This window comes from Manis javanica, chromosome 11 (genome assembly GCF_040802235.1).
Source record: "Manis javanica isolate MJ-LG chromosome 11, MJ_LKY, whole genome shotgun sequence".
Classification (NCBI taxonomy): Eukaryota; Metazoa; Chordata; class Mammalia; order Pholidota; family Manidae; genus Manis; species Manis javanica.
Window position 1 is genome coordinate 81348838 of NC_133166.1, and position 20542 is coordinate 81369379.

The following is a 20542-nucleotide window of genomic DNA, read 5'->3' on the forward strand; positions in this document are numbered from 1 at the left end:
CTGAGACACACTCAAGGGCTGTGATTTCCAGTCTTGACGTGGCACATTTGCTGCAGACTGGGGAACTGGCAATGAATTTAGGACCAGGAAAAGGGGGAGGGCTGGGCTGGAGAGTCCATATATGGGATGATGTCACCCTGGGGAGGTTTGGGTATGCGCTGTGCCGCTGGAGAGACCGCTAGAATCGCCTGCTCTCAGACATGGGTCTGTGCATAAAATGGTACCAGATGTTTTAGTGTAATGTTAAGCAGTCATTTCATCTTCAGGCCAGATTTTTTTTCTCAACTGGGCAGGAAGTGGGCCCCAGTACGGAAAAGCTGTAAAAAAAGAGTCGAGATGCACAGTTCTACTGTGACTGGCCGAAAGAGAGTTCGTGTAGAAGTACAAATTTGCTGTCCGATCCAGGCTAGAAGAGTAATTTTAAGATAGAGGTTAGATAAAAAAGTAAACAGAAAGTCCAGCAGTGGAAGTCAGGGTTCATTTGGAAACCTTTTTAAGCTTTCCTGTGGTACTTTATTTTCTGGTATTTTACTCGTCAAAAAGGGCAGATAAGTTCATTTTTTTTCTCTCTCTCTCTCTTTCCCTTCTCCTCCTCCTCCTCCTCCTCCTCCTCCTCGTCTGTTGGATCTGTCAGCGGCTTGCAGGCTGCTCTAGACTTGAGCAGTAATTATAGCAACTTCCTGAAAGTGAAGCCCCCATGAAAAGTCTGGAGAAATGTTCTTTGTCATGGCCTCTACATGAGTAATTAGTTCCACATGTGGCCTTCCTCGTTCCCCCAGCGATTTTGGCTGGCTCTCTAAGTGCTGTGCTATAGCTTGACCTAAAGAAACTTTAAAGTTTTGATTTCAAACCTCCACTGTGAAACAAGGACTCCGGTCTCCTAACAAATTGCCTCTGGTAGACTCATGCTATTAAGCACGGCATTGTTTTTCAGTGGTAATTCCCGATTCTGTTAGTATCTTTGTTTTGTTTTAATGGTATTTTGCTTAGTTTTATCTCTGGTTAACTAGTCTGTTGAAATTTACCAAGTGCCGCTTGACCAAAGGTTATCATATCAGCCCGCTGGCATCTTCTTTTCTTCTGTTGTTGCTATTTTCAATTATATATACTGTTGAATATTCTGAATATACCAGCTCTCTGACTTTCTCTCCATAGAATTCTGATTGAAGTTCAAGTTGCCTCAAACAACAGTTTGATTAATTGCTCTTCCAAAGATCAAAATGTGAGAAAATTCCCAGGTAGCTTCCAAATTTATGCTGAGTAGCCAAACTAAGAAAATTAGCATTCTTCAAAGAATTAACAGCCAAAGCAATCCATTTCTACTGGCCTTCTGCAATACTTTTTAGAAGCAGAAAGATTACCTCTTCTAAATACTTAGGGCTGAATATTTGAAAAAGCTTCAAGAGAGAACTGTCCTAAAGCATTCCCTTTTCATGAAATGTCTTCTCTTGAATTAACATACCAGTAAAGGGAACAAAAGTTATTACAAGCCTTGGTTACCTTGAGAGGAAGACTCATTAAGATAAAAATGAATTGTCCAGCAGTTTAGGATGGAACAAAGAGATTAGCATTAGCTACATCATTCAAAAAGAGATTTAAATCATCAGTAGCAATCAGAGGGATTCCTGCCTATCACTGTCTTTCTGCTTACATGCTTATGTCTTTAGGGCCTATTCCATTAGAGCTTGAGCAAGCCCCAATATGCCTCAACTCTTTTTCTCCCTGTCACTGCTAGTATAATACTGGCAATATGTAAATGTAACTACGTACAATCCAATAGTCTTATCACATGTTGATACCAGCTTTGTCCTTTTTGAGTGTCTATATGTTTATTCATATAGGGGAGCCACAAGCCAACAGGACAATAATCATCCAAGAATCCAGCATTCCAGGTGTGGGCTTATTTATGCCACAGTGAAAGCCTTTCTTCTGCCCTCTTCTATTTATATCGTTGAAACATGCCTTGGAAATTGTGGGTAAGGCAGCAGCTGAAAGGTGGTTCTGATCAGACTGCTCCATGATCTCATCTTGGTTCACACATCTATACTTCCCAAATGCAGGAGAGTGATCTCTTCCTCTAATAAGGGTTTTATGATGTTTTTTTTCAAGGAACTCAAATTTATACTTATCTTTCCTGCTTTCGAAGGCATTTCAAGTGATTTTCTACGGAACTAACTATAAAGGCTGTGTTCCCTTTAGCCTATGTGCCCATCTCATTGGGCTTCCAGTTGACTAAAATGCTTTAGAGTTTTAGTGTTTCCTCCAAATTGTTCAACAAATATTTATTCTTGCGTACTCATCTGTTAGTCACAATGCGAAGGACTGGCATATAAAGATTAAGGAAATATGATTCCTGCCTCCCAAGAGCTCACACTTATTTATATTGTTGGGAACACGCTAATCTGTGATCAAGTTGAATCTAAAGAGTCTGCCATGCCTCTATGGAAGGTCCTTGGCATTTATTTGGAAAAGCTTGAGGACTGTTTCTGTGCCTGTAAAGTTGTCAGTTAAATACTTGAAATGTGATGGGCTCTGGAAGGCAAAGTTAGACATGAAAAAAATTCGCCTTTGAGAACTAATGTTATTTAACTTGCTTATTTCAAAAGATATTGACCAAAGTGATTGTTTGAAACACTGGATGGTTTGGGGTGACTACAAAATACGCTCTATTTTAAAAGTCATGGAACGGTAACACTGTTGCAGTTGGTTATCATCCCCAAGCTTGGTAAATTTTTATGACTTTAAAAATTCTCCAATTGAAACCAGGAATGAGTGTCGTTTCTATGGATTTATAAAGGAAGAAGTCTACTAATGTTTACAATTAGAGTATTTTGTGACATCCAGATATGCATATTTCAGATAGTATTATGTAGCTTTAGATTTTTTGTAACAGGATTAATGCACTGGCATTATACAAGTTCAAACAATAGATAATATGTAAAGAAAAAGCTAGTTATTTTCTCCTCCAAACCCCTAACCTTCCTGCTCTCCCACCTCAATGGTAATAGTTGGGTGTGGTTCTTTTTACCATCTTATCAGTGGTCATTTTATAGCTTCTTTAGACATTACAAAATTCTTTCACATACAGTGTACTAGTTTCTTGTGATAACTTTATATAGCTATAATCATCAATCCCATTTTACTGGTGATGAAATAGAGGCATGGAGAGGTTAAAACCATATTACTTCATGGCATTACAATGAATGGCAGAACTAAGCTTTTTTCTACCTCATATGCCTGTGCTCGGAAGTATACTGTCAACCGAGACAAATGTTTTCCCCTGCTGAATTCGTATAATGCTTATATTTCCTGTTATTAATTTGTCAATTATCTTCTGCCCTCTCTTAGTTTTGTACTGAAATGTTACCTGTGCTATGTATTATTTCACACATTTGGATTTTTTTTCCAAAGTAGAATGAATAGAAGCTAATTGAAGGTAGGGTTGTATTTTTACTTTAATGAGCCATAGTAGACCATTCAGTAAACTGTTGAAAGAATGAGTAAAAGCTGCATTGTATGCATGTGATTTCTTATCAAACCTTTCTCATGACAATAATTCAAGAATTAAAGCCATCTTATTTTTATCTTACATGGAAAAATGGTGCAATTTTAACATTTATATATGTGTGCTGCAGCTATGTATCAGATTACACTATTCTTTTAGAAATATATGTGAACATTGGGCCAGCCATATTTCCTTGCTTATTTTTGGCCTTTTAATGTTCTGGATGCATCCTGTGTAGCTGTCGGTCATACAATCTTGTGTGAAAAGCAGGATCTAACCAAGTTGTGGCGTTTCCTTTTTTGTTGTTTTGTCCTTCCCAATTTGTATTAGTGATAAAAATCTAGTTGACCCCAGTTCATTGCAAATTAAAATAGAGAAGATAGCCCCAGTTACTTTGGCTTTATGTTGTGTGGATTAACACTTTTTTTTATTGGAGGCAATGCAATCCCTTAATCGCCAGCATTTCCCATTTTGTTAGGGCCTGGAAGGGCTAAAAGATTTGTAGCAAAGCTTTCCGCTTTTCTCTCCTTCCCTAACTCTCAAACAAATGGCTACCTTCAGATCACTGGAGTGAAGTACCTTCTTAGCCAGACATGCAACATCCGAGGCTGTAAAACAGAGGAGAAGTAGTCCAGAAGAGCTAACAGATTTTCCTTCAACAACTGAAAAAGAAGTTAAATTAGAGCAGCTCTAAATCATAAAGTTAACGCAACTGATCTTACAATCTTCAAAAAGCTTGCAGAAGGCAAGGATCATGAGAGAACTGATTTTAAAATGTACATTTACAAATAACACACGTCTTCTTTGCCCGTCCCTAGATTTTCCATTGCTGAGTCTGTTTATTTAGAAATCAGCCCGTAACCAAAAGTAGTATATATTTTGTGAACATGCTTTCCTCAAATCAGTTGAGAAAGATAATGTTATGTCCTTAAGTTTTACTAATTACTGGTGTGCACGACAGCCATTTCTACATTTCAGTAACATAATACATTCGCAGACAAACCTTAAAAACTCTGGCTCTACTGAAAACCAGTTGCATGAAGGTAAACTTATTATTTATGACTTCAGTAAAATTTGAAGCACTCTCTTGAAATCTTTAGGGAAAGGCAAGATAAAGGGATTGGAAAATTGGTGCTGGCCTTTTCAGGCAGATTTTTACTGAGAGCATACTAGGAATGCAGTCTGCTTTCTGCTTCAACCCCCAAAAGCTGACGAGCATCATCTGAATGCTATGTGTTATGAACTCCCATTGAATTCCACGTTACAATCAGACTTTAAAATGAGCACTGGCTCTCTTGGATAAGAGAAGTATGGTGTCCTTGGGTCACTGACAATTTTAGAATATTGACTCCTGATGTCTTTGGCCTCACCAATGTTTTATTTCCTTAGTGCAACTCAAAAATGAGCATAAATGATATCAAAAAGAGAAAAAAGTCTGTATGTGCAACAAAAAAAAAGATTCAGAAACCACTCTTTTTGCAGGGATAGAGAAAGTATACTTTCTGTGGCTGGGGGTACAAGTGAAGCATACTGGCTCCAAAGGAATGTGTGTGTGAAGGGAAGCTTTCTGCTTTACCGAGAATACCTGCAATCATGCAGTAAGTCATTTTAGAAGCTCCAAGTCTTTAAGTGATGATAGGCATGCTTGCATAATAAAGATTCATAGCACAGTATCGTTATTTTAGTATTTAGGATTAATAATCCTCTGGTATACTTAAACAGGGAAATACAAACTACACGAATTGCTGAAAGGGCTTGATCTTCTCAATTCTGTCCAGTCTCTAGAGATTTTATTCAATGAACATATGAGACCATATTAAAACACTTCTATTCATGCCACCATGGGAATTGGCTTTGCTTTTACAGATCAAAACTAAAAGAAGATTTGGTGTATAAATTAGTTCATGTTGAAAGGTTATTTACATGTTGCAAATGACCGTTAATCACAGATTTTTATAAGCACTTATATTATTTGTATATTAGCCAACCAAAAAAATGGCTTCAATTTGCTATATTGAATCCGATTATGTAATTTCATTGACACTCAGGACTACAGTGAAAAAGCTGTAGAGAAAGGTAAGTGTACTGTTTTCCATTTTTAAAGGTTTGTTTTGTTTCTTTAATACTTTTTTGGGGGAGCACTTACTTTATACCAGGCCCCTATGCTAGTGTTTTTCATAGGTCATACAGTTTAACCCAACACCCCAGAAAGGTAGGATTTCTCCATAGTTACAGATGAAGAAGGGGAAGCTTCCAGAGACAGGGTGGTATGATGGTTCCCAGCTGGATGATATGAGTTTGAATACAGGCTTTACAACTTATTATCCTGTGACCTTAGCAATTACTCAATTATTTGGAGCTGCAGTTTTCCCAACTGTAAAATAGCGTTTCTCTGAAGACTAAACAGGCTACTGTATGAGAAAGGTTTGGAACAGAGCAGGCCTCATGCAGGTTAGGTGTTGCTATGAAGATGCAGCCAGCCTCCCAACCTGGATTCAGCTACTGACCCCTGATTCCAAAATCCAAGCAAAAGCAAGTTCTGTTCAAGAATAAAGTGCATTATTTTCCTCAAGATGTTTATAATCTCATTGGGTAAATACACCGTGTGTGTGTAAAAGAAGTAAAAGTAAAGAAAATATTTTATTCTGAAAGAGAGGCAACAGGATTGTTTTTAAAACACCATAGCGGAAATTGGCTCAACATAACCATTTGAAGGATCTTTGTGAAAATCCCACAATCACCTTCCTTCCCTTTGAGTTTATCGACTTTTATTGTAGTTTGCATGCATATATTAAAATGCATGTGTGTTTATAAACATGTATGTTTGTGTGAGTATATATATGGTTATATATTTTTTTCAACTAAAACTAATCTCTGAATGAGAATTACCAACATCAAAATCAATTCTATTACCTTTTTAAAGTAACATTTTTTTAGGCTTGAACATGTACAGTGTTTTTCAAAAAGTTGTTCCTTTCAGAGCCTTACAGCAGTGGTGGAAATTAACAAGTATAAATTAGATAGGAAAAGCCTCAGAATTTTGCAACATTTTAAGGGGACTGATTGCTACAGAGGTGGAGCTATCACTGACTGCATTTTAAAACTGCACCCACACATTGTCAACTATTGGTTTTGTTTTGTTTGGGAACAATCAGTTTACTCCCAACCTCCTGCCCTGTAACAAAATATTTTCCTTTGGTACAGTTTACTTCATTTCCATTTCGCCTTTTTTAAAATTTTTCAAGAAAGAACTGGTCTTGGATTTCATTGGCCAGAATGGATTATGATTGCTTTTGAAATACTGGTTCATTTCAAAGTTGTTCTACTGGAAGAACTTGTAGATTTGTTTAAGTTTTTTTATTTTTCTTTAAGGGATTTGTACCCCACTGAAAATGTTTGGGGGTGATCTCAGGTGCTACCTGGCTCCAGTGTATGTGTGTCAACTACTAGAACCTATGATAGAGTTCAACTTGTATTTTCAGGACCTCATGAAATTATTACTGAGAAGCTCCCTAAAGAACTAAAAGAACTCACAGTTCTCCTTAGTATTTTCCTTCAAATTTTCTGAACAGAGGAAAAAGAGCCAGTGTAAGTGGTGTAAGAGGAATTTTTTTATTTTTTTCTGGAAGTAATTGCCTTTGTCAGTAGTGAAGCCAGTTTGAGGATAGTGGAGTTCTCTCATTTTTTTCATTATTCCCAACCATGAAATTTTCAGTACCGCATTTCAATTGGTTAATTTTTAGAAAGTTGAGTCTCTCGTTTTTTTAACCTTTAACAAAGTACAAGAAAGCTAGTGGGAGTTGATTTTCCAGTAAATTTTGCCCTGTTTCCTAAATCAACCTTGATTTTATTTCCATCAGAACTTTGCCTTTAGATCATAAAATAATTGGTGTTGGTCACCTGGTGGTGCTAATGCTGGTTAGGTTGGATCCAATTTGTTAATGACAATTCTAACTTCATTTTATTATTTTTAATTTGATTTTGTTTAGATTGTATGCTGTGTATTCAGACTCATTTAGTCTGATGAACGCCACCTCTGTTGCATTCCTATACTGTATCATTTTAAAGCTTTTGTCTGGTGTATTATGTATATACAGATTTTTTTGAGTATATCAGACTGCCCACTTAAAACTATTATTCCCACTGTACACAGTACATGTCTCCTTCACATTCAGTGTAAGAGTTTCAGCGAATTTTTTATGGCATGCATGCTGATGGAACCTATTTGGAAAGACCATGTTGAGAACTGTTCCATGTAAGAAAATTTTCATAATAAAGTTCTCTTTGCTTAGCAATGTATAGTATGACTGTGAAATAGAAGTTTTGAATTAACATTCACAGTGAAAACACTAAAACCAAGTTATTCAGTAGAAGATAGCAGAGCAGAAGATGGCGAAATGTTTGGGCCGATTTTCAAAACTTCATCTTTCTTGAACAAATTCTACTTCTTTAAAGTTAAATTAAACCTTTGCTTTCTTGGATACAACTAAAGGTATAAGGGAAGGAGCACCAGAATTGATCGCTTCTAGTTCAAGTCTGCTATTTTCTATTATTCTAATTGTCAAATGAGAGGTAGTTGGGAGGAAGGCTGAATTGAATGAAATAAATTGGGATGCTTTTGAAAACAATCTGCAACAATTCATATGGCAACAGTTTGGCAAGTTGTAGCAGTGCTTTGGGGCTGGTGGTTAGGGCACTATAGCGGACTCATTTCCACCTGTGATGGCTTTTGAGATACCCCTGAAGGTTTAAAGAGAGGAGGAGCAGAGAATATTAATTAAACTCATTATTGTGCGAAAAACAGTGATACGTGTTAATGAACCTTTCTGTACCCTACCAGGTCATCCAAAACCATTCGGTAAAATAGGATTATTACCTATTTGTATTCCTTTCTTCTCCTCTACTGTTCCATCTTGCATTTCCACCCCTGTTTTGCTCAGTGTGAGACTTTATTTTTGTCCTCTTTTCTCCAGCCCTGATTCTTCCTTTTTCTTCTTCAGAAAATGGACTGGAATTCAGCAACCAGTGAAATGAAACTACATATTAAACTGTTTAATAAATTTTAATTTTTTTCCTGAAATTTTCAGTCAGATGAATTTAACCCTATGTGTATGCATTGCTTAACAACAAATAGCTCCCAAACTAAATTGCTTCTATACTTCCTTATGACCTTTAAAATAATTCTCTTATGAGCCAGTGACTTTTGATTTAAAACACAAAGCAAAACAAAATGTTCAATGTCTTCAGAAAGGAGGAAAGAGAATGGTGGAGCTTTAGATCTTTACTTTATATTAGCTTTCTCATGACCCCAAAGAATATTTCACATCAAGTATTTCCAGGTAACCATATAGACCTTATTGTCTGTTCTATTCATTGATTCATTTGTTGTTTATGCTCCATGGATTCTTCTCAAACTATTGTTTGGCTTGTTCTGATAGTTATGTCTCATCTTTCTCACTTGATGATAAAGGTATGTGAGAACAAGATTTCTGTCTTGCCTGTAGTTTCTGTCTGCTGCACACTGGCTTCCCAAGTGGAAACAGGTCAGTAAACACATATTGACTAACCTGCATTTTTCCTGAATGTGAAAAGTCAAAATAAGGGGATTTCTTATTTCAGAATCAAGGCCACTAAAAATCACCTTCCTAGATTGCATACTTAACATCTTTATTTACCTTTACAAAGACTTCAGATATAAACAATGTGCAAATGCTGTAATGCATAGGCCATTCGTAGTACATTTTAGAGTGTGCTTAGAATGTGTCACAAAATGCTACAGATGCCATCTTACTTAAAAATCACTCAAGGAGGAATTTTTTAAATGAATGTCTGCTGGGAAACGACTGCCAGAAGAAATGTGGAAACCACATGAAATCCACTACATAAAGAAATCTGGTTTCCATTTCTGTACTGCATTTTGTGCTAGCAGGAAGAAGATAAAGAAGCTGCTTAAAACTAAAGTGAATGGCAAAGGGATTAAATTTTAAAATCCTGTATCATAAATGTATTTTGGAATTTGTGAAATTTAATCCCATCACATAGGATCCTTTAAGAAGGGGGAAAATGTGTTGCGTCTTCGGCTCTCAGATATCTCAGTGGAATGGATGAGTAATTCTGCTTCCTGTTGATGAGTAGTAATACAACTATAACATTTGCTTCAGTTAAATTAAAACAAAAGTCTCAGTCTAGTCTTTGGTAGGCAGACATTATTTTCAGAGTGAGAAAAGGGAAGGAAGCAGGAAAACCCTCTTTTTTGTTGTCAGTTTTAGACCATCCCTTGTAGGGAGAGGAGAATTTTACTCTAGTATTTTAATGTAGCTATTTAAAACTCTTTATGAAAAGGTGTACGGGTCGAGTAAATCAGAGGGAAAGGACAGAACTGTTTTTATTTTCAGAAAAAATATTCTGGAGATTCTTTTTTAGTTTTTTATGTGGTGACCCTTGTAAAATTTAAATATGTTAGAAGTTAGCATTTAAAGAAGAGTAAACCCAATTAAGATAAAATGGATTATTAATGATAAAAATGTTAATATTTAAAAAATAAAGGCCATTCAAATTGAGATTTTCTGTTCATAAACATAAGCAGATTGTACATACCCATGTTTAGGAGTAACATACATGCATTTCTGAATTGAGGCCTTGAATTTGGAAAAAACCTGTGATATCAAGATTATAAATTTAAATTGATTATCTATCTGAGGAGATGAAAACTTTTACTTCTGTAGCGTAGTTTCCCACTTTCTGGTGGAAAAGGGAGGCTCAGTTAGCCTCCATTGGTATTGCTGTTTCTACTTAAAACTTCTGAAGCAAGCATTAGCTTCGCTCCCACACCATCCTGGGCCAGGCTCTGTGAAGCTCATAGACCTGGGGCCTCTAGGTGCCTGCAGTTTGTATTTTTGAAATGTTTTTATTTTAAAGTAGCTAGATATAGTATGACTTATTTTCATGTTCCGGACTATTCAAGATGTTTTTCTTAGCTAATAATGTTAGAAAGCCCTGGGTTCTCTATTTCTTTCCCCCTGGTGTTGGTAGTGATTGTGATAGTGTAGGCTTTCTTCTGTCTTTCTCTTGTTTTTCTTATCTTCTCCTTCCCACTCCTCCCCATCTCTTCCTCATCCTCCCCCTTCTTATAAGAGGAAAAAGAATATCTAAAGCTAATTCTTACATTCTTTTTTACAAAGAGGTATATGTCATAAGTAAATATAAGTAAATTCACTCTTTATAGTAAGTGATCAACATTTTGTGGTAAGGAAAAATGGATAAAAGAGCATTTGGGGACGTTGAAGACCTATGAAGCGCAAGAGACCTTGTCCTTTTGTAGTCCGAACACACCTCGGTCCCAGCGCTGCTGCTTACTAGTCACTTAACTCTACCTGATTCACTTAATCTGTGTTACATTTCCCTATCTATCAAATTGAGATCATAATAGATGCTCACAGTGGGTAGTAAGGATTAAACCAGGTAATACTTATCAAGCACTTAGCACATAACTTTCAATTAATTCATTTCTTATACTTGTCAAGCATTTAGGACGTAGTTAGCCCTCAATAAATTCACCTAATTATTTCATAGAATACTTACTATGTGCTAGACACTACTCTAGACACTGGGTTATAGTGAATAAAACAGACAAAAACCTGTGCCCTTGTGACAGTCTACCACAATGGAAAAAATTTTTTGAAAAGGATGGGGTATAGAGAATCAGGGAATGGGATTGCCTTGTTAAAAAGGGGGTTAGTTAGAAAACATGGTGTTTAAGGAAATACTTGTAAGTGGTGAGGGTGTGAACATGCTCACTGCTGGGGTAAGAGCTGAGGGAATTCCATGTGCAAAGGCCCTTCAGAAAGAGTGCCTGGAGGCCAATGGGGCTGGAATACAGTGAGGGGACATGTAGTTGGAGGTGAGATTGGACCTGTGTAATACAGGTAGAGAGACAGGTAGAGAGGGAGATCAGGGATGTTCTAGCCAAGGCTTCTCAGAGGAGAAGGTACATCTTGAGAATGAATAGGCTTTGAAGAAGCATATGGGCGAATGAAAACATTCATGTTAAAAGGAAGAACAAGAGCCAAGAGTGAAGGTACAGGCAGCAGAAGAGGTTGGCTTGGAGCACATCTAAGGCAGCCTGTCCAGAGCAGAGGGTGAACGGTATGGGAGGGAGGGATATAAGGTAGGATAAATTGGGTGAGATTGGAAAGGGGTGCCTTGAAAGTTAGGCAGAAGACTTTTGGTTTCTGCTGATTAAAAAAAAAAAATATTGATGCTTTTTAAAAAGTACTTAACTATCATATAAAAGGTTCCCTAACACTCTCTATTACGTGAGTTATATAGTTATAAGCATCATGGCTTGATAAACTAGATGTTGCTTTAAATATTAAAATAATAATCCTTTATAGGAATAACTTGGTGTTAATAAAAACTAATATTTTCTTCTTTATGTCCATGATCAAGCTTTAAATATAAGGGTTGTTTTGCTGCCTGGTATGTATACATGATTACATACTCTCAAATGTACAGAATGAGAGAGCAAAGGAGTCCAGTCACGTAAATGGTTACATACTTCCTCTGGAAAATTATCTTGCAATTTGAGACCATTGGCATTGTTTAGTAATTTCATCCTCTTTTAGCTTTCTATTCAATATCAAGCTATGCAGAAAGGTAGTAGGATGAAGAGAGCCAGCGTCTACGGGAAAGAATAAGCACTGTTAGATTCTTCAGATGTCCTCACTGGCTCACCCCTTTTTCAATGCAATCTTTTCAGAAGAAGGGCTTTTACTCAATGATAGTTTCGATCATCAGGCAACTTCTATTACTCTGTCTCTGCCACAGTAAGTTCATCTCACACCGAGTTATAGCCCAAGACTGCCATGGTGAATATAGCCTGCCTCCCATAGAACTAAACTTATTTTCCACGTGCATATGGCTTCTTAGAAATCTAGCAATATGTATAAACATGTTTCTTCACCTTCCAAAAGTAAAAGAGATTCAGTGCTAAGCTGATATTTATGAAATCTATTGTAAGAAATAGATTCTGGGCTCATCAGCTGAATGGAACAACATAGAATACTAGGAAACTTTTGGTTCTATTTCTGACTTCACTGTTATGATGTAGCAGGAATTTGGCAATCTGATGCTCCCTGTTTATGAGTTTCCTGCATGTCTCTGTGAAATAGATGCAAAATATCAGCTAATGCCCATGATAGAGCTTCATCAAGGACTATACAGATTATTCATCTGGTATGTGCTATAAGTGTAAATTACTTTTAAAAATCCTAACAATTCCTCTATAAATAGGTTGAAACACACTCTTCAAAACTTTGGTTTAGGGACTGACAATTTACTCTTTTCATCAGTGATTTTGATGACAGTCTTCAGAATAAGTTCATTAGTCTTATTCTGGATGACACTAAATTAGGCAGTGATGTTAACCTCTTTTCTGCATGATCCAAATACCAAGTGGCACTTTTGTACTATGCAGTCAAATAATGAATAAAAAATCAACTGCTGTTAAGGAGGAACAAAGGAATGGTACAGAGCTAAAGAGAGTAAACCAAGACCTGAATGTTATCACAGCCCATTTCTCAGCTTAAGTTCAGCATTATAAGACTCTCTTTAAGAATTTTTTAGAAAATTTACTGTAACATTAGAATGCAATAACAGGGATGTGAACTAAATCAGTAGAGTGTGGCTGCAATGGGGTGAAGGGAAGAAAGGATATGTATTAAGCCAAGAATAATGCTTCCCTCTTCTTGGCATCAGTCATATTTATTTAATGAGATATGATCCCTTTTTAACTTATATTTTAAGATATATATGAAAAGTTTAAGGATGAGCAACTAAAATGATCTAGGGTTGGAATCTGGCAGTATCCAGGGGATGATGGGGGTGAATTTATGAAAGAAGGTAGTGTTTTGACTGGGAAAGAGGCTTAGAGTCAACTTAACTGTCTTTAAGTAAATTAGATTTTGGTGGAAGAAGGATGTTCAGCCACACTTCATCTTTGGAGTGAAGATAAACAAAATAAAAGAGTGTAAATTGCTACCAGAGACTAAGATTGAGTGGAAGAAAAAACTACATGGAATTGATTGCTGTTAAATTCCAGGAGGTACTGCCATGATTGTTTGTGGATTTTTTTCCCAGTGATTATTTTTTTTAAATAGGTTTATTCATTTCATTTGGTTGATTAGTTCTTATTTCCTAAAAGCAAGACTCTCAAAGGCAGTATTTTGGCTGGAGTATATTTGCAAAGGAATTGAAAAATTAACTCTGTCTACATTATTTCATGAAATTTCTTGCTATTCATATGCTTAAAAGCATTCATTCAACAAATTTAGATAGATAGATAGATAGATAGATAGAAGGCAGGCAGGCATGGGCTTATGTTAGTAAATGTTTTCATAATGGAAGGAAAGAGCAATACTTGCTATTTTTGTCATTGAAAAAATTTATAATTTCTTGCCTAACCTCTGCTTTTAGTTATTTATATGGAGTTTTACATAAAGAAAATACTTCAATGCTGGTATAATACAGTGACATATCTGTTGTTTTATTATCAGCCTAGTGATTTCCCATAGAAAACTCATGATTTTTAAGTTCAAAAAATATCATTTTGGGTCAAATAATACATATATGGGCTGCTTTCCAAACACTTGGCAATAAATTCTAACCTCCTGATTAGTGTTAGGGAGCTTAATGTAAAATGTTGTCATGGTGATAATACTCAGAAACACGAACATGCAGAGCGACAACAAAAAGAGGATGGTTTCCTAATGTATTTCTGCTGCTTTAAAAATAGTCCTGTCAGGGGTCAGAAAGATACTTTTCCTTGAATACCTTTTCATATTTTTTGAATTTTGAACTAATTTAAAAATTTTTTCAGTTTAAAATGTTACTTTATAGCACTTAGCAATTTTAAAAAATACTTCAGTTTAGTCTTGTGATTAAAGTTTCTTACAAATTATTCCTTAGAACTGAAAAAAAAAATCTGTTTTCCCAGAATAATTTACTCCAATCTATTTTAACCTCCATTCAGATCATTACACAAGAGTGCTAACACTTTTCATTGTTTCAGGGCATCAAGTAAGGTGACCTGGATAATAGATGCAGAGGATATTCTAAGAATGAATACTTGTCAAATCTTTTAAAAATCCCTTGGATAGAGAAACATATCCTTTTCAAGGCACTTACAGAAACAAGTATTTGGTAGCATTCTGCTTCTTCACTCAAACAGGTGTCCTTGAGATGTTATATTGAATTAAGTCCTTTTTCTAAGAAGAAAAAAATACAGTTAGAAAGAGCTGAATAATAGCTCCCTACTTTGTCTTTTCATGATAAAGGGCCAGGAGAGAGAACTATCATTCTCTCTTTTTTTGAGAACTTAACATGTACCAAGACAATAAAATGCAAGTTTAAGTAATGGCAGTGTAGGGACCGTGTTCAGCTCAGGGTGCTATTATTTGGTATTATAACCAGAGGACTAGAAATACCCAGATCCTCTAGAGACCACAGCAACCACTCCCCTTGTGGTTTCTGAAGAAGGAATAATGGCAAAGAAAAGGAAAATAGCACCTCATTTATTTGCTAGGGATTTGGCCCCAAGCCCCAGTGCAAAGAACTCTGGCTGGCTGGGCCAGACCACCTATCTGGAGCATCCCCATCTTCTAAGCTGGTGAGGCCCAAATAGCTCCAAACTAAAGAAGGCCTCATCTCTCCTAACATCCGTATCTGCATTTTTGCTTCTCATCATACTCCAACCACATACAAGAAAGAATCAAACTAGAATGATGTGTTTGGGCCTGCAGGAAATGAGCCTTGGCCCTAAAGACACATGTACAGGGAAGACATAAACCGGATGGAGCTCTGTGCCTGTGCTGCTGCTGGGTTCCTGTTCTCCCTGAAGCAAGGGCGGCCCAATCTGCCAAACCACAGCAGCTCCTCCTGGGGGGGCACGGAGGGAGTGTGTGAGGAAGGTTCCAGAGAGCGTGGTCTGAAAGGGAACTGTCTCCTGAGGGCCGCAGTCTTGGCAATGCTGGTGGCAGTGAAAAGTGGATGAACCACACCGCAGTTCTGCTCTGCTTTTGTTTCAAAGTCCAGGCATGCATCCCTCATGTTTATGCTGATGGCACATGCAGCTCTTTGTCCTGAGGCTGAGGACTTGGGACATATGCGACCTTGTCATTTCAACCAAGTTTATAACATCGGCTCATGATCCAGTTTCAGCGACTGGCCCACGTTCAGTCTATCCAAAGAAGCAGTCTTAGTAAATCTGGCTGTATGTATGTACATATGTGTTAAAGATCTAATGGGTCCTTAACCAGATTAATCTTTAAAAAATACAGCTTTGTTGGGTAAAGGCTGGATGGGAGCTCTCTGTACTGTTTCCAGCTCTTCAGTAAGTCTAAAATGATCCCAAAGTAAAAAGTTTTTTAAAAAGTAGAAAACAAAAGACTAAGATGATAATGTGTTTCAGTAAAAAAATAGGTGAAAGTATGTGTTTTTAAGGGAAGAAAGATATTCCTACATGTTTAATATACAAAAGGATATATAGCTTTTATGTTACCATGCTGCTCAGAAACTTTTAGTGACTTCCTGTAATTTATAGGATACAGTTCAAATTCTTTGGCTTGGAATTTAAAATCTCTTAAATCCAGCCCCAATCTGGAAATTACTGTTACCCATGCTGCTCCAAATCTCTAGATAAACTGGCCTCCTCACTGGCCTTAGATAGGCATTTCCCTATGAAATCAACTGCAACCCTTCAAGGCACCTAAAATCTCACTTCTTCCAAGAAGCCTTCCCTAACCATCCCTGGTGCAAGGCAGTACTTCATTATTCTGTACTCTTAAAGCAAATATCAGTAAAAACTTTTATGTACCAGGCACTGTGCTAGATGCTTGGAATATGAAGCAAAATAAAAAGATTTCTTAATCAGCCTTTCTGGTTTCCCCCTTGCCAGTTTAGTCAGAGGGTCTTTCCTCTGGGTTCCCATTGCCTCCTAGCCTTACCACTGCCTTACTAAATAGTTTCATGCTGCATTGTTTGTTGGATTGTGTGTGTCTCCTACTCTAGACTGTGAGCCCCTTAAGGACAGGCACTTGGCTTTTTTTCATTGTATCCCCACTAGTTAGAAGAGCACATGTGGCAGTGCTCAATATATGAGCACTGAATGAGACAGATGCAAGAAATGGCAGTTGATGGTTGTGGTTAATTGGTGGGATAATTATGACTGAGGCCCTCACTTATACAAGTCATTAGCTTTTAAGAAAACTGCCTGAAAACCACATTCTTGTGATTTTTTTCTTCCCTCTTCTCCTCCAATCAATATATACTTTTAATCACGACATATGATCACACTAACATGGGTCATAACATTGGATTTACATATACTATAATATGAATACATCTGCCATCACAGCAGCCACTTTGCATATAGCATCTACAGATACATATTTAGGCAGGTTTTTGAATCCCAGGAATGTGTGCTGCCAACTCTGTAATCTCTAGAAACAGGTATCAAGTCCGCAGTAGACTTGAATCCCTTGAAGGCAAGGAATCCAGTGTGAATTTTAAGCCATCCTTCTATTGCAAGGGTCTAGCACAAGCAAGGTGCCTAGAACAGAGTATAAACTTAGTATTTGTGGAGTTAATAAAATGTTGCTCTCCTCATTCAACGTCTTTTTACACTAGTCTTATGTAAAGACCTTTGTGGTTTTATCAGAGCTGCTAAAAAGTAGAACGCACTGCTTTGAATTTCCTTCTACCTTCCCTACATTTGTGCTCTAAAATGCTGACATGGCAAACAGTGGGAGCTCCAAGACCCAAGACCGAAAAGGAGCAATAAGACCGATGTCATCCTGCTCATTTTCAGATCTATAGACATGGCAGATGGTTGGGTTCTTACTGAATTAAAACAGAAAACTACTCCTTACTTACTAACAAAGAAAACTTTATGACTCTTTGACAGAATTGGAGGCCTCACCTATTACTTGGAACAAACAGGTATGTAGTTAATCTTTAAAGAGTTTATCAAAGTCAGTGTACTGAAAATTTAAATCCAGCTACAGTTAGTTAGCTCACATTTCTCCAAAGTATCTCATAAGAAGTTGAAGTAGAGACTCTTCAGTTTTTAAGCTTTGTCTTGATAACTCATTATTACCACAGCCAGATTTTTTAAGTGCAGATTCCTGCAAAGTGGGGATTAATTCCTGATGCTTTGAGGGTTTGGGTTTTTCAGATGAAAGATTACAAAGAGAAAATACAAACATACTATCTCCAGGAGTAATTATACTCTCTAGATTTCATGGATGTTATGCTGTTCACCTGAACATGAGCACAGCTTTGGTGTATTTCAGAATAAAACAGACATTTCCTTATGGTTTTAACCACCTATGTTATAATTCACTTTGCAATACAGTTTGCAGTGGGTGCTAGGTGAATCCTTATCTCATGAATGGATATTTTTTCTGCTTATTAATTGTTCAATACATTCTCCCTGTCATTTTTTCAGCCTTTTCTTGAAAGGTTAACTACACTGCAATGGATAAATAAGGAAGTACACCTTCTATTTCTTCATTATGATCCATCAGTTTTTCCTATATGTGCTAACACAAAAGGCAGAAGGAACTATGCATACTTTAAAAGGTTCAGTGGTCATGGCAGGATGGATGCTCTAAACAAGCCTGAGTATGCAGTTGTTCTGTTATCAAGACAATTGCCTGATTGAGAACAGGTCTCTGGAAAAGTTCCAACTATGTGTCTGGATTACCACAGCGTGCTGGAGTGATTAGAATCACTCAGGAGCAACCAAATGCCCTGGTTTGTCTCCACAAAGCAGTTGAGGTATATAAGATCCCTGGGAGACATGACTTAGTTGAAAGTATGCTCTTCCTGTTCTAGCCTTTTTTGCCTCATTGGAAGTATTAAATGCATAGCAGACGTCTGCACTGGAAGCCCTAATGCAGACATCAGGTTTGCAAGGTGGCCCTGGCCAACTCCAAGAAAAATAGGCCCCTCCCACAGTCTTATTACTTGTTAAGGCCTGTATTGACAAACACTTACATTTTTAATTAGGTTATCATGTTCTACCAGCCAAACTGCAGTGATTGAGATGGATGAATGCACAATTAAGGGCTTTCCACTACCACTTCAAGACATGAAACTTGGTGTACATTTTGGGATGAATATGGTTCTTTTCCATTTGAATTTTTGAAGATCCAGCATGCACATGTTTCTAAGTGATGATAAAAAAGTCAAGGATGGTGAAAATAGTAGCAATCTTTGGATATATGCATTAGCTTTTTCTTTTAACCTACTACTCACATAGCTCAGGTTTCACCTGACTGACAAGGTTTCACCATAGTTTGTCTTGCTCAGTTATCATCACCATGTAATTCCTGTTATAAGACAGACTCCTTCCCTCTTTCTGCACTTTGTCTAGGGTGAAATTCCATTATCAAGTGGCATTTCCCTCACTCCAGATACTTTTAAGAAGGGTCTCTTCTGATTCCCTACCAACCTGAGTGGGCTGAGGTTAGTAGGCACTCATGGAGCCTGACTGGGTCAGACATTCCTTTATTTGTCACTTGGTACCTAGTTACTTCAAGTCCTATCCTCCTAGCTACCTTTCTGTGACTGCTGCTTCTCAGAAAAAAAAATATTCATTGTGTAATTTTCATGAAATCATGAAAAATCATAGAATCTTTTCATCCTTTCATCTGGGCTTTAGGTCTCCAGACAAACAATTTTTTGCCTAAGGGTATTTAGGTTTTGAATGGTTGAGCTCTTCACGGACATTTTGGCTTGTAAGCTCTCTAAATGGGACCACTAATGCCAATGAGTTTGACCAAGTTGTCTTTAAAAATATTCTAGTTAACTTGAGTCTTAGGAATAGGAAGTCAACTTGGAGATAATTAAGTAGAATAGGGAGAAACTTTAAAAGATTCTAGGTGACTTAAAACTTCACAGTGAAGCCTGACTTCCTAGAAAGTGTTTGCAGCTATAGGCATAGACTCATATTGGGTGACACTGAACTAGTGATTTGATATGAGTGTTAGTTTCTATACCTGTGAAATGGTTTGTTGTGATATTTAAATGAAATACCCATAATTTTGTTTCTTTTTCTTCTTTTGAATATATTTGACCTTTGGTTTTAATAGTATAATCGTAGAACTGAGAGCAAAACTTACAGTAAAAAAGGGTTTGCAGTATGTGAAGAAAAGTCTTCTGCAGCTCTGTTTATAAACTTTGTTGCATTTTTTTCTAAGTATGTTTAGGAAGCAGGTTTGGAAGGAGTTAGAAATCTATACACTGCAAAGCAAATTAACTTCAACATAAATGTTTTCAGAGGGAAAAAAAATTAGACTGTAGGAAAATAACACATGAAGAGAAATGAGAGATTTTTTGGTTTTATTCTGTTTATCTTTTAAGTTCATACACTTTAAGCATCAGATATGTTAAATCCATTATTTTTTACATCTTCAGAGTAAGTTTTTCAAGTGGAGGCTCCATTAATAATATCCTCATTTGACAGCCAAGGAAACAGGCTTGGGAGGCCAGGTACCTTGCTTCATGTCTCACAGTTAATAAATGGAAAAGCTGCTGTTTGAACACAGGTGTTCTGAACTCTAGCTTTTAACAACTAACTGCGAGGGCAGAGGTGAAAGGGCAGATTCTGGAGCTAGGCTCAGTTTACTAGCTATGAGACCAGGTACCTCAATCTCTCTGTACCTCCTCAGTCTCATATCTATAAAATGTGAATGACAATAGGAATAAATGAGTTAATATATGTAAAGCTCATAACATAGCACCTGGAATATGGGTAACAACTTCAGTGTGAATTGGCATTGTTATTGTCAGTCTTTATTTATGGTTATTTTCTAAAACGGTCACTTTGAAGTGACTTAGAATTTATGAATGTCACATCACAATGTGTTGTTTTGTTTTTCTGGCTGAACAAGCAAAGGAACATTTGCACCCACAGAGTTCTTTACGTTTGACCTCCTCTAGCCTGGCCATCTGTCCTGACATGAATTCTTAGAGACC

General features: G+C 37.0%; 1 protein-coding gene across 4 annotated transcripts in view; it reads left to right on the plus strand.

Annotated features, from left to right (window-relative positions):
• DNM3 (dynamin 3) overlaps nt 1–20542 on the plus strand; it is a 546077-nt gene that overhangs the window by 297894 nt on the left and 227641 nt on the right. The window lies entirely within an intron of this gene.